Source organism: Elaeis guineensis, chromosome 3 (assembly GCF_000442705.2).
Source record: "Elaeis guineensis isolate ETL-2024a chromosome 3, EG11, whole genome shotgun sequence".
NCBI lineage: Eukaryota > Viridiplantae > Streptophyta > Magnoliopsida > Arecales > Arecaceae > Elaeis > Elaeis guineensis.
In genome coordinates, this window is record NC_025995.2 from 1,316,389 (window position 1) to 1,330,832 (window position 14,444).

Genomic DNA, 14,444 nt, shown 5'->3' on the forward strand with positions numbered 1-14,444 from the left:
GTTTGATCGCGCATGAGGATTTAGTGTCCAGGTTTAGTCTTTACGATTTATGGAAGCATCAGTCTTACGTGGAGCATGTCTTTATGGCTACGTAAACTAATTTTAATTCAAGCTGCTTGATCAGGAATTAGTTTTAAAGTAGAAGCTAGTTTCAACTTGATGATCCATGTTAAATCATTATTGTGTAAAGATCCCTCAGCAAAGTCAATGGGGTAGCCTCGAACCTTGTTTAACTCTCAAGATTTTAGTGGTACAAAAATATATTAATTCTTACATGAAATATATATATATATATTCTCTTAAATCATTAATGTGTACAGATCCCTTGCTGTCACTGATCACCATAACGCTCTCATATGACCTGTGAAAGTTTTAGATTTTCGCTACCATGCGACAAAACACATGTCGACTATCGTCTTATGTTTTTGCAAAAATAATAATAATAATAAAGCAATACTCTGGTGTAGTTTATATGAGAAAAAAGAATTAAAAAAGAAAAAGAAATGATCAATAAATTAAACGGTAGCTGGGGAGGAGGAAACCACTCTCGATCGCTTCAACATCATCTTGAATAAATACTATCGTTCCGGTTCCTCGATCGAAAGAATATGGGCACTATATAATCAAAAGAATGGAGTATAAGAAGAATAAAGCGAGGAAATCTTGATCTAAATATATCTCATCTCTCATACTTCCCTTCCCCGATGTAGATAACCTCGGCATGGCACAAGAGATTGATCAAACGGGAAAGACGAAACGACTCTCGATGGCTCGAGCATCATCTTCAATGAGCGGCAGGGTTCCTCGGCAGAGGGGACATGAATTATTGCGCTGCAGCCAGGGCGAGATGCAATGCAAGTGGAAGATATGACGGCAGGGCAGCTCGATGCTTCGGCGGGCTGGAACAGATAGGATCTTCCTTGCTCCGGCGAGGGCACCGCCTGGCGTCTCGTATGAACCTCCACTACCATGCCAGCATCGTCGTCCTCGCCGCCGCCGCAATGAGATGACTCCGACCGGAGGTCAACTGTCAACTGGGACCGGCCGTCTTCCTGGTAGAAGCGAAGCAGCAAATTCGAAGTGGTAGGCTCGTGACCGTGCGGGCAGCAGGCCATCGCCATCGACCGATCCAACACGGGAACAATAGGAAATATTATCTATCAGTCTGATTCAAAATTATTTTTAGATTTTTAATTAAAATAAAATATTTTTGAACTGCTAATGATTTATTTCTGCATCCCTACCGTCTACTGTTGTCATCTGCTGCTCTTTAGACCCATTTAAATGATCGAAATGATCTTGATGATTTTAGAGAAAAAGATTAATCCCGAAGAGACTTACTTAGTGATAGATTTTTGATTTATTTGCAAATACTGTCCCTCTAACTCCCTCAAGTGGAACACTTTCTTAACGCCACATATTCAATCTCATACCACCGCCGCAGTTACCTACTCTCCTTTTTCACTCCATCTCTACCAACAGTCAAGATGGTAATATCTCTTTTACACCCTCTATTTTTCGCTCTCTCTTCCCCTTTTTGTTTTTCTTCTTTTTCCTCCGATCTCTCCCTCATTCCTATGATTCTTTGAATCTGTGGCACGGCCTCAACTGATCCATCTTTATTCCTATTTTGTTGGTTCCAAAATACTATCACTCAGTTTTAAACCAAAAAAAAAAAAAATATGATCTCCATTATTTTATTTATAGTATTTTTTATTTATTATATAAGTAAATAGTTAAATATAAATATTTATTTATTATGTTATTTAATAGTTTGATACGTACATGGATTACTGATATCTGTTTCATATTCTCTTTATCAATATGTTATACTACACATTACTCATAAAGTAAGTAATTGTAGATGGATTATTATATGGTGGTGGCAAAATACAGACAAAAAGAGAATATATTGAGGGTAAACCGAGAGAGTTGTTGGCTATTACACTCTCCAAAGCATTACTACAGAGCTGAAAATAGAGAAAACAATATGAGGAACTCTCTATCACAAAAAATGAACGGAAAGAAGACTACTTCATTCTCTAAACATTGCCATTTTTATAGGCATTACAAGAGCTATAATGTTTTTTGGAACCAACATGCTGAAATAGTTATAACAGAACAGAGCAAAATAAGGAACATGGGACACCTAAGCTTGTCTCATTCAACACAAGAGAGCATGATACATAACTCCTAAACTTTTGCATCAATATTCAACATCCCCCTTTTGATGCAAAATCACATACACCAAGATGCTTTCTAAAATATAAAAATTTTGCTGGAGGGAGGGCCTTTGTCAGGATGTCTGCTGTTTGTTCACTTGTTGGACAACTCTTCATCTCAATCAACCCTTTATTAATAGCTTCTCGTAGGAAGTAATGGCGTATATCTATGTGCTTTGCCCGTCTATGATGACAAGGATTTTTCACCATTAAGATAGCTCCCATGTTGTTGCAAAAGATCTTGGTGGCTTCCTGTTGAGGCTGGTGAAGGTCTTCAAGTATTTGTCGCATCCAAATAGCTTGACAAGCCGAAGAAGCTGCTGCAACATATTCAGCCTCAGGTGATGACAATGCAATGGTAGTTTGCTTCTTTGAAGTCTAAGTGATTGCTCTAGAACCAAGAGTGAAGAGAAAGCCTGTGGTACTCTTTCGATCATCTAAAGAGCCTACCCAACCACTGTCACAAAAGCCAGATAAATTGAAGTTAGTAGCATGAGAATACCAAATACCATAATGACTAGTTCCGTGAACATAGCATAGGATTCTTTTTGCTGCACCAGCATGCTGCTTTGTTGGCTTTTGCATGAATCTTGATACTATACTAACTGCAAATATAATATCAAGACGAGTGTGTGTTAGATACATTAGTCATCCAACAAGGCTTCGAAAAAACTTTGCATCTGCTAATTCTGTATCATTCTCAAGAGTTAGCTTCTCATTTGTGTTCATAGGTGTCTCTACCTTCTTACATTCTGTCATTCTGAACTTTTTTAGCAAATCCAAAGCATACTTTTCTTGTGAAACAAAGATACCTTGTTTGTTTGATTTTCAGACCAAGAAAGTAATGGAGAGCCCCTAAATCTGACATCTCAAACTCAAGCATCATTTTCTCCCTAAATTCTTTGATAAGTGATGCAGAAGAGCCTGTGTATATGATGTCATCAATATACAAACATACAACAAGCATTTGATCTTTACCTTCCATCTTGATATATAATGTGGGCTCACTTGCACTCCTTTGAAAACCATTTTCACAAAAATAAGCATTGATTCTACTGTACCAAGCTCGTGGAGCTTGTTTCAGTCTGTAGAGAGCTTTCTTAAGTTTATAGACCTTCTCCTCCTTTCCTTCAATTATAAATCTCTGCGACTGTGAAACATACACATCTTCTAACAAATTATCATTTAAAAATACAGATTTAATATCAAATTGATAGACTAACCAGTTATAATGTGCAGCCATAGATAAAACAATTCGAATAGTTTCCATTCGTGCCACAGGAAAGAAAGTCTCTGAAAAATCTATACCTGACTGTTGAGTATACCCTTTTGTAACAAGTCTTGCTTTATGTTTCTGCACACTTCTATCAGCATTGAACTTTGTTCGGAAGATCCACTTCAGGCCTATAGCTTCTTTTCCTTCTGGTAAGTCAACTAGTTTCCAGGTTTGGTTTCTTTCTATTGCTGAAATTTCCTCCCCCACAGATTGTTTCCATTCTTCCTTTTCTATAGCTTCCTCAAAACATGATGGTTCTGCAGCAAAGAGAGCAAAGTTGCAGAAATTGTATATGTCTATTAATGACCTCACCTTTCTTGTTGCACAATCACTTGAGAAACTAGGTTCATGTGATCTATCAGAATCTTCACTTAACGGTGTACTACTTTGTGAACTATTTGATGAAGAGCTTGAAGAATTCTCCAGATTTTCCACTCTAGGTTGTTGAGCAAATTCCAAGCCTGCTATAGTTCTCACCTGCTCATTCTCATTCTAATTCCAACATGCATCTTCATCGAAAATGACATCCCTATTTATATGCAACTGGCGAGTAACACGATCATACACTCTGTAACCTTTGGTTAGATCACTATAGCCAATAAATATGCATTTGATACTTTTGCTATCCAACTTTTGATGCTTTTCAGTGCTAACATGAGCATATGCTATTGAACCAAATACTCTTAAACCACTTACCTTGGGTTTCACACCACACCAAGCCTCATATGGAGTCCGATCCCAAACTGCTTTTGTAGGAGATATATTAAGAAGGTGGACGGCAGTGGCTACTACTTCAGCCCAAAAGGAGTTAGGTAGATTTTTTGCTTTTAGCATGCTTCTGGCCATTTCGACAATTATCCTATTTTTTCGCTCTGCTACTCCATTTTGCTCCAGCATGTAACCTGATGTGAGCTGCCTTTTAATTCCATTTAACTAACAATACTCATTAAATTCATTAGAACAAAATTCACCTCCTCTATCAGTCCAAAGAATATGAATAGGATAGCCACATTGTTTCTCAACAAGAGCTTTAAAAACTAAAAACTTGGAGAAAGCCTTAGATTTCTGCTTTAGAAAATATACCCAGCACATTCTACTATAGCCATCAATGAACAAAAGAAAATACTTACAATTGTTCAATGATGGTGTTTGCATTGGTCCACAAATATCAGTATGTATTAGCTATAGAGGTTTCTTTGCTCTCCATGACTTTTCAATTGGAAATGATGCCCGCTGATGCTTCCCATAGATGCATCCTTCACACACTCCATCTTCATGTTCAATTGAAGGTAACCCTTCCATCATTTTCTTCTCATGTAGTAACTTAAGACCAAGAAAATTTAAGTGCCCATAGCGCCTATGCCATAGCCAAGAATCTGTTTTCATGTTAGCAATCAAAGTATGATCTAACTGACACTTTAAAAGGAAACATCTTGTTTGCAGTCATACAAACTTCCATAAGAGGCACATCAAAATTTTTACTGCTAATGACACACTTATTGTCATGAAATGAAATTAAATACCCTTTTTGTACTAGCTGTCCAATACTAATCAGATTATGCGCTAAACCAGAAATGTATAATACATCATGAATGAACTTCTCTTTTCTTGATTTAGTTTTAATCTTAATCATATCTTTACCTTCAGCTTGAACTTGCTTGTTGTTACCAAGGCATACCTGCAACTTTATAGAATCATCAATTTTTTAAAAAATTTCCTTCACACCAGACATGTGGTTGCTGCAACCACTGTCTAGAAACCAAACATCAGCATTGCTTTGTTCTCCATTAAGAAAAGTAAAGAATAAATTACTTTTCACTTTCTTTTCTGGAACAAAATTAGCTTGATGTCTTGCTTTTTCCCAACAAAACTTTTCAATATGCCCATTCTTTTTGCAAAAATGGCATGGAACATGTGAGCAACGATTACCTCCTTGCTTAGTAGAGTTATCTTGATATGCATCAAATCTTCCTCAACTACGGCCTCGACCCCTACCACGGCCTCGACCATCATATCCACCTCTGCCTCGACCTTTAGTTGTAGGTTTGCTAGTCATTTGTTCCACTTTTTCTGAGGAAACTTCCAGCTTTGCTTGAAAAGCTTGCTCAATGTTCTTCTCCTGTAACTTGTTAAGTCACTATTCATGTGCTAGCATAGATCCGATCAGTTCATTAAAAGAATAAGAACTTAAATCTTTAGATTCCTCAATAGCAGCAACAATATAGTCAAATTTAGATGGTAAACTACTCAATACTTTTTCAACTATTCTCTGATCAGACAAGTTTTCTCCTAGAGCTCGAATTTGGTTAACAATAGTGAAAACTCTAGAGAAAAGCTCTTGTACAGATTCTGAATTCTTCATTAAAAGAGTCTCAAAATCACGATGAAGACTTTGAAGTTTAATAGTAATCACCTTGTTTGATCCTTGGTATTCATTCTTCAAAATGGTCCATGCCTCTTTGGATTTTGTAGCTTCTGCTATCCTTGAAAATATGGATTCATGAACTGCCTGCTGTATCAGCAATAGTGCCTTTGAGTCCTTCCGATTTTCCTTCAATTCATTTCTCTGTTGTGCAAAAAGATGAGCTCCTTCACCTGGTTCTTCGTAGCCATTCTCAACAAGATCCCATGTCTTGAGATAAGAAGAGAGTCTTCATTTTAATTTTTCAAAACTCATAACATTCACCATTAAAAATAGGAATCAAAGACTGAGAAAGGTTCAGACTATTAACATTGGCTGCTGCCATAACAAACCTCTTAGAGAACTTTTGTCAAATAACTGTAGAGCACAGAATTTACCTTTTCAGTTCACTTCAATATGCTTACTTGCACTTCAGCCTGTAACTTTAAATCACCTTCTACTACTGTAGAAACACACCAGCAAAGTTTTCTTCTCATACCACGAATGTAACTTGGCTCTGATACCAAAAACTTGTTGGCTATTACACTCTCCAAAGCATTACTACAGAGCTGAAAACAGAGAAAACAATATGAGGAACTCGCTATCACAAAAAATGAATGAAAAGAAGACTACTTCATTCTCTAAACATTGCCATTTTTATAGGCATTACAAGACCTATAATATTTTTTGGAACCAACGTGCTGAAACAGTTATAACAGAACAGAGCAAAATAAGGAACATGAGACACCTAAGCTTAACTCATGCAACACAAGAGAGCATGACACATAACTCCTAAACATTTGCATCAATATTCAACAAGAGCACATTTGATGAAATTATAGATGGGATATGCAGTAGGTGGGCATAGATAAAAATATTTTGATACTGAAATATCAACTTTCCACTCTAGAAAACTCTATGTTTAAACTCAAGAATGATGAGGATGTCCAACGCATACTTGATTTTCACAGTGCATTGAAGTCTCCATCAATAGAGATCAAAATGGAGATCAACCTTAATAATAGATCAGAATCAACTTGTCTAATTGAGTCAGAGTAAAATTTTTTCTTTAAATTATTTTATTATTAATTGATTCATCCAAAGTTCATTATCCACTGTAATTATTTCATATTTTTGACAGCATACTTGATCCACAAGATGTTAGGAGTATGGCTCTCACGGTCACAGCTTCATCCCAAGGTTCTACATCTACATTCGACCTTCGATTAGCTAGATCATGGAAGAATGTCATAACAGGCATTGGTCAGTTATTTAAAAATGCAACTCATTTTAAGGAGGTACTAAGAAATTATTCAATTGCCCGTAACAAAGATTATCAATTCATCAAGAATGATAAACTAAGAATTACTATCAAATGCACCAATGAAAGTTATCCATGGAGATTGCATGCATCAAAGGTTGGACAGCAGGAGACTTTCAAAATCAAAACATTCAGTAACACGCATACTTATGGCAGTGGTGTTGTGAGGGTCGGACATCCAAAGGCATCAAAAACATTGGTTGTCGATATAGTGCTTTAGAAAGTTAGAGACAGACCATTGTATAGACCAAAAGATTTTAAAAGATTTTAGCATTTATCTTTCTTACAAACAAGCTTGGCTTGGTAAAGAGGTTGCTAGAGTTGTATTACATAGTGAATATTATACATCATTTGATCTCTTACAATGGTATAGTGAAGCAGTGGCTGAGACTAATCCAGAAAATTTATTTGTACTTGAGTATCCAGATGGACATTTTGAGAGGATGTTTATATGTTTTCATGTATGTTTAGTTAGATTCAAGAGTGGATGCCGCCCTTTATTGTTCATGGATGGAATCCATATCTTTAATAGATATGGTGGTGTAATGCTCTCAGCAGTAGCACTTGACGCTGAGAATGGGATGTTTCTACTAGCTTTTGCTATTGTTAGTGTAGAGAATAATACCAATTGGATTTGATTTTGTGAAAAACTTCATGATATAATTTATAACAATGAAGATCCTTACTATCATCAATTATGTTTTATTTCAGACAGAGCAAAAGGCTTGACAAAGAGTGTGAGGACTTTATTTCCTGATGCTACCCATGGTTATTATTTGCGGCATCTAAAGAAGAATTTCAAAAAAAAGCTTGGTGGATTGTTGGCAGCACAAGAGAAAAGATGTTGAGCCTACCTGATAGCGCAGCTTATGCATTATAGATATTACAATTCATTGGTTATATTAGGGACATAAGAGAGATTTCACCGAAGGCATGTGAATGGATTGAACGTGGCTCAGATATTGATCACTGGCCAAATGCTCTATTTAAGGAAGAGCGATATGGGGGATGTACTCTAATGTTGTGGAGTCATTTAACAATTGGATGAAAGAGGCACGACAGCTTCCAATAACTCTTATGGTAGACATGCTATGGTATAAGATGATGGAGTTGATGCATGAGAGACGTGATCGCTCCCATAAATGGCAGACATATCTAGATCCTAAGATTGAGGAGCTGATAAATACGAACATTGAAGATGAAAGGGGTCTTACAGTCCGATATTCGGATGGCGAGCAGTTTGAAGTAGTCACAGATTACCTATACGAAGTTAATCTTAACATCCGTACTTGTTCATATAGGTATTAGCAGGTCTATGGTCACCCTTGCTCCCATGCATGTGCAACGATAATTAGGAAGCATGAGTCAGTGTATACATATGTATCTGAATTTTTCACAGTGGATGCTTACTGGAGAATGTATGAGCATGCCATCTTTCCTATCACGGATATTTCTAAACCTACAGAGGTAAAGCGTGAGGATCTGATTATAAAACCACCTATAACTAAACCAAAGGCAGAAAAGCCTAAAAAGAAGCACATTGAATCCCAACCAAAGGAACGCTTAAATGTGGGAGATATCATAATGTTGGGCATAATCGGAAGATATGCAATGCTCCAATAGCTAAAGAACAAGTATATCTTGAAGCCTGTATGGTTATGTTCTGTTGACACTCATATGTACGGAAAAGATAAAGTTATAAAAGTTAGTTTTTTATGAAGTTAATTGATTATTTTTTATTTGTTTCAGATTTATTCTCTTTTGGATGCAGCTCAACAGTTGTCCAAACAAAGAAGGATTTCAATGTATCAAGAATCTATATTTTTGCTGTCTTTTTGATTCTTGAAACTTGTATGGTTATGTTCTGTTGACACTCATATGTATGGAGAAGATGAAATTATAAAAGTTTATTTTTTATGAAGCTAATTGATTGTTTCTTATTTGTTACAGATTGACTCTCTTTAGGATGCACCTCAACAATTGTCCAAACAAAAAAGGGTTTTAATGTATCAAGAATCTATATTTTTGCTGCCTTCTTGATTTTTGAAGCTTGTATGGTTATGTTCTGTTGACACTCATATGTATGAGAAAGATGAAGTTATAAAAATTATTTTTTTATGAAGCTAATTGATTATTTCTTATTTGTTACAGATTTACTCTCTTTTAGATGTACCTCAATAGTTGTCCAAACATAGAAGGGTTTCAATGTATCAAGAATCCATATTTTTGCTGTCTTCTTAATTCTTGAAGCTTGTATAGTTATGTTCTGTTGACACTCATATGTACGAAGAAGATGAAGTTATAAAAGTTAGTTTTTTATGAAGCTAATTGATTATTTTTTATTTGTTACAGATTTACTCTCTTTTAGATGCACCTCAATAGGGATCCAAACAAAGAAGGATTTCAAAATATCAAAAATCTATATTTTTGCTGCCTTCTTGATTTTTGAAGTCTGAGTGCAAATGTTCTGTTGAGACTCATATATTTATGAAAAAAATATAATGTATATACAATTACTTTGTTGAGACTGTAAATTTTATCTTTTATCCAAATGTAACCAAATTGCATATGGTTTATTGATATTTTTGTATTTTATTCACTTTTATCGATGAATTGTAGTAGTTTATTGAACCTATAGGTAGATTATACATATAAATAATAGTCAGCTACTACGCAACCAGAGATGAAAATCTGAAAATTGAACCTGCAGGTGAACTGGGTTCATATAATCAGAAAATAAAATTGGATAACTAGACATCAAAATTAGATAACCAGAAATCAAAACTGGATAACCAGACCACCAACTTTGGTACGAAGAGCAACTGGCATGTTGACCCGACACATAATCTGAACATAAACCTGTATAACCTGCAGGTGAACTAGGTAGATTGTACATGTAAATAGCTTGAATAATAGTCAACTATTATGTAACCAGAGATGAAAATCTAAAAACTGAACCTACAGGTGAACTGGGTTCGTATAATCAAACCATGTATCCATATAATTGAAAATTATATTGTGTAACCAGAAAAAAAATCGGATAATCAGAGCACCGACTCCGATATGAAGAGCAACTAGCATGTTGGCTCGGCACATAACCTGAGCATAAACCTGTGTAACCAAAATGGAGACCTGTATAACATAAATATAAACTTGTGTAACCAAATTACTACTTGTGTAATTAGTGTAATCAGAAATCAAAAATAGATAACCAGATAACTGACTGGCACATAATCAGACAACCGACTGGCACGAAGAGCAGCTCAACAATTGACACATAACCAGAGCATAAACCTATGTAACCTGAATATAAATTTATATAACTTTAATACTACTTGTGTAACCTAAATATGAAAATGCGTAACCAATTTACCTAACCATAAAAACTGTCTTAATATGAATCTGTGTAATCAGAAATAAAAAATGGATAATCAGATAACCGACTGGCACATAACCTGTAGATCAATAGTTGGCCCGACACATAACCGATAACTGACTGGCATGAAGAGTAGCTCAACAGTTGGTCCGGCACATAACCTGAGCATAAACCTATGTAATCTAAATATAAACTTGTGTAACTTTAATACAAATCTGTGTAACCTGAACATAGACCTGCATAATCAATTATTAAATTTACATAACCATAAAAACTATCTTAATATAAATCTTTATAACCTAAACCGCTTTCAATAAATTCTTTTAAAAGTAATCTATAATTAAAAATAAATATTAGTTACATAATTATATCTCAATTATTCATCCACAAGTAAAAGTTACATTAAGATTGCCCATCCATAAGTAAAAATTATAATTGATCCGTCATTGTACTAGGCCCATCTCCATTAGCTGCAGTCTCCTCACCCTCTCCATGCTAATTAGCAGCTTCATGATCTTTCTCCACTTCATCTGCAGCAGACTTTTCAAACTATTCTTCATCATTGACAGGCTTTTCCTTCACTGAAAATAAACAATATGTGCATAAACACAATCATATAACTGAACAATGAAAATATGTAATTGGACCAAATATACGTATAACTAAACATACGAATCAGATAAGCATACTTACTGTCACTTTAAAACTATACTTCAGCATCACTTTTGGCTGCATGCCCTCGATCTATTGTTTTCTCATAGACAATCCCTCATTTTGAACCTTCGTGAATAAGGAGTGCACTATATTCAGCTCATAGCCTTATAACATCACTCGGTCCTATGTCCAATTGTACCCCACATTGCAATAGTTCCATATAGCGTATCACAAAAACTCCGCAATCAACGCTCCTAAAATTAAAATAGTGATCGAATACAAAATTAAAATTTATAACAAGTACAAATGAGCTTGTTTAATATTAAACTGATATCCACATAGGGTCTTGCTGATGACAATCATCAATTTGTCGAATCAATCAATCTGAAGCTTGGGGTAGATTATGATGCTTAACCAAATATTAAAAAATTTAATTTTTCTGTTACAATTAATTAATAATTTATCAGTAATTTATATCATAAAAATATGTACAGGGTTAAGGAAGCATACCAAATTAAGTGCATCAGGATAGTAGGTAGATGGAAAGAGAGAGGAGTAATGCTTGAAGCATTTCTCCTCTATATCCATCACTAGTAGGTGCCAGTGGCAATTTGTACACAAGGACGTAAAGGCCAATTTCATCATATTAATTTCAAATTCAAAACCTATAAGAACATTATCCGAAAATTTTCAGAGTCTCTATTGTGCATGTTGCTATAGGAAACACCAAAAATATAAGATCAATAATAACATACATGATTATTTCAAAGTAAAGAAACTCCAACCAAAAACTCACCAGCAGCCACGGCCTGATGAATACATAAGGAAGATGCTTATTTGGTTCAGATTCTTGGTGCTTCCGAAAGAATGTTATGAATGATCGATAACCTGCATAACAGTTCAATGAATTTAAAAATATTAGTCAATCATTTTTGTCCTAAATAATTTTTATATATTAATTTACATCATCTTCCAATATCTGGTTGAATAGTAGCTCATGAACTTGCATTCGTAAAACAAGACTACTTCTATTGGACCAAACTACTGTCCTGTAACCACATAGAAAACTCATGTAACCACAGATTATCACTGTATAATCAATATTGAAGAAGTGTAACCAAAGGCAAAAACATGTAGCCGATGACATTTTTAGTATAACTAAAAATATATTACCGGTCCATTATCAATGGGAGGAATCTCGCTATTGTCTCCCTTTCTTCCTCTGGAATATATTTTGACTCTGGATAATCCAGTCGTTTCTTATGGTACACCTGAATATCATCAAAAGTAAAATTGAGCTTATGAGCATCGTTGTATGCTTTTGAAAAAATAAGAGTCTAGTTATTTATGTACCAAACGGAATTGAGTAGTCACGCTATCTGCATCAATGACAGATATAATGGTGGGGGGCAGAGTGTCTGGCATGTAGGCTTCTTCAACTATTTTATTTCTTCTTGATCGACAGGTAGATAGGATTGTACAAGAACTTTTTATCTTTACAGATTTCTCTCTATTGCCCCTACTCTTCACCAACCTAACTATTGAACTTGGTTTTTTTATCAACCTGCCTATGTGCCTCCTCTTTCTAGCACCACCCTCCTCTTTCTGTTCATATTTCTTTCTCCCCATAATTTCAGCACCTGCTGGAAGAAGATCAAAACAATCACTAAAAAATTTGGATGGAGCTCCATTATCTCCAACCTAAGCTTCTTTGTCATCCTTTAGAGGCACAAGGCTTCCTTCATCATCTCCAATCTCAGCTTCTTCCTCATCTTTTGGAGGCACAAGGCTTCCTTCAAGCTCAATAATTCTCTGCTTTAGAATTTTGTTTTCCTTTCGTAGTCCATAAATTATCCATCTCAACTTTCGATGCTTTTTCTTATAGCGTGAGATGATCTCTTTTATTTCTCTTAACCCTCTACCCTTATCCACTCTCTTCTCTTTTATTTTTTTTTACCTCATCTTTATCTCAGATTTTATCTTCTTGGACAGTCCACTTCTCATCTTGACTATAGCATGGATGTGTGAGTGCTGTCCTTCACTTAATTGGAAGAGCCACTTCTCTTCCTCTTCCTCTATAAAATGTTGTATCTGCAAAATTAAATATTAGATTAAATAATCCATTGTACATAAATTTTAAGATTAAAAATATATGGATTCCAGCAATCCTATCAAATGAAAGCACATATCCTCTATTCTAAAAAAAAGTATATTTCCAAACTTAAAAATACTTACATTATTGGGTGACACTTTAGCAATCTTAGATTGTAGCTTCCTCCGAATTGAAAATCTTTTTATACTATAGTCCAAAATACGAAGAAAAAATCCATAGTGGGCACGATCAACCAAACCTGTAACCTTATATAACCATACCTATATCATATGAAAAATAAAAACTACGTTGCAGCAAAATATATGCAAAATTATAAAAAACATCATAGAGATGATGGGCACTTACACTAAGAGTGGTTACACAACCCCTTAAGTACCCAATATTCACCTTCTCACCTGTATTTAATTTTTGTACCAATAAGGTCTTCTCTTTGATAATGCTATGTATGAAATCATATATAGCATGACCCCATGCAAAGTTAAAAAGTGAAGAGGGATCCTCCATATATCTACACAATAAACAAGACTGTAAGTATTTCTAACATATCAGTTTATAAATAAATCAAAATTATAAAAATTAGAATATCTACCTAAAGATCCATCTAGGAACTTTCATGTTATTTATCAGGAATAAAAATATCTCCATGATGTATAAACATATGAGGTGGATAAAATCTTCAAAATCCTCCATCCCTTCTCTTTACACCAAGGATAGTATAAGGCCCTCCAATCTTTTTTGCTTAAATATCTCATTGTCATGTATCCTCTGGTCAAAGTACTTCCTAATTATATCAATCTTTTTTCAAGCACCCACTTAGAAACTGACACGAACGCAATATATCAGGAGACCCAAAATCAAGCCAACATCCCTTGTACTCCATCTCAACAAGTGACTATCTATTCTAAAATAATCAAAATCTATATCATACGCTGCAAGTAGATCATCAATAACTACTCTCTCTTGTTTGATAGAGGATACATCAAGCAACGCATGAAATGAAGTCATGCCTATGCGGCTCAAGTGGTGTTGGCTCATTTTATTTTTAACTTTCAACATGAAGAGATAATATGATGTAATATAC

General features: G+C 35.1%; 1 long non-coding RNA gene across 7 annotated transcripts; it reads right to left on the reverse strand.

The window, feature by feature from the left end:
• Window positions 1–1,955: 1,955 nt before the first annotated feature.
• On the reverse strand, window positions 1,956–6,781 carry LOC140856372 (uncharacterized). Of its 7 annotated transcripts, none has more exons than XR_012139526.1 (4): window positions 6,575–6,781; window positions 5,912–6,468; window positions 4,629–5,617; window positions 1,956–4,400 (listed from the first exon to the last, which is right to left on the reverse strand). It is a non-coding gene; the product is annotated as an uncharacterized lncRNA (long non-coding RNA). The 7 variants fall into 7 exon arrangements; XR_012139528.1 differs by having other exon boundaries at window positions 5,912–6,130; window positions 6,298–6,778; XR_012139525.1 differs by having other exon boundaries at window positions 5,912–6,130; window positions 6,253–6,778.
• Window positions 6,782–14,444: the final 7,663 nt, after the last annotated feature.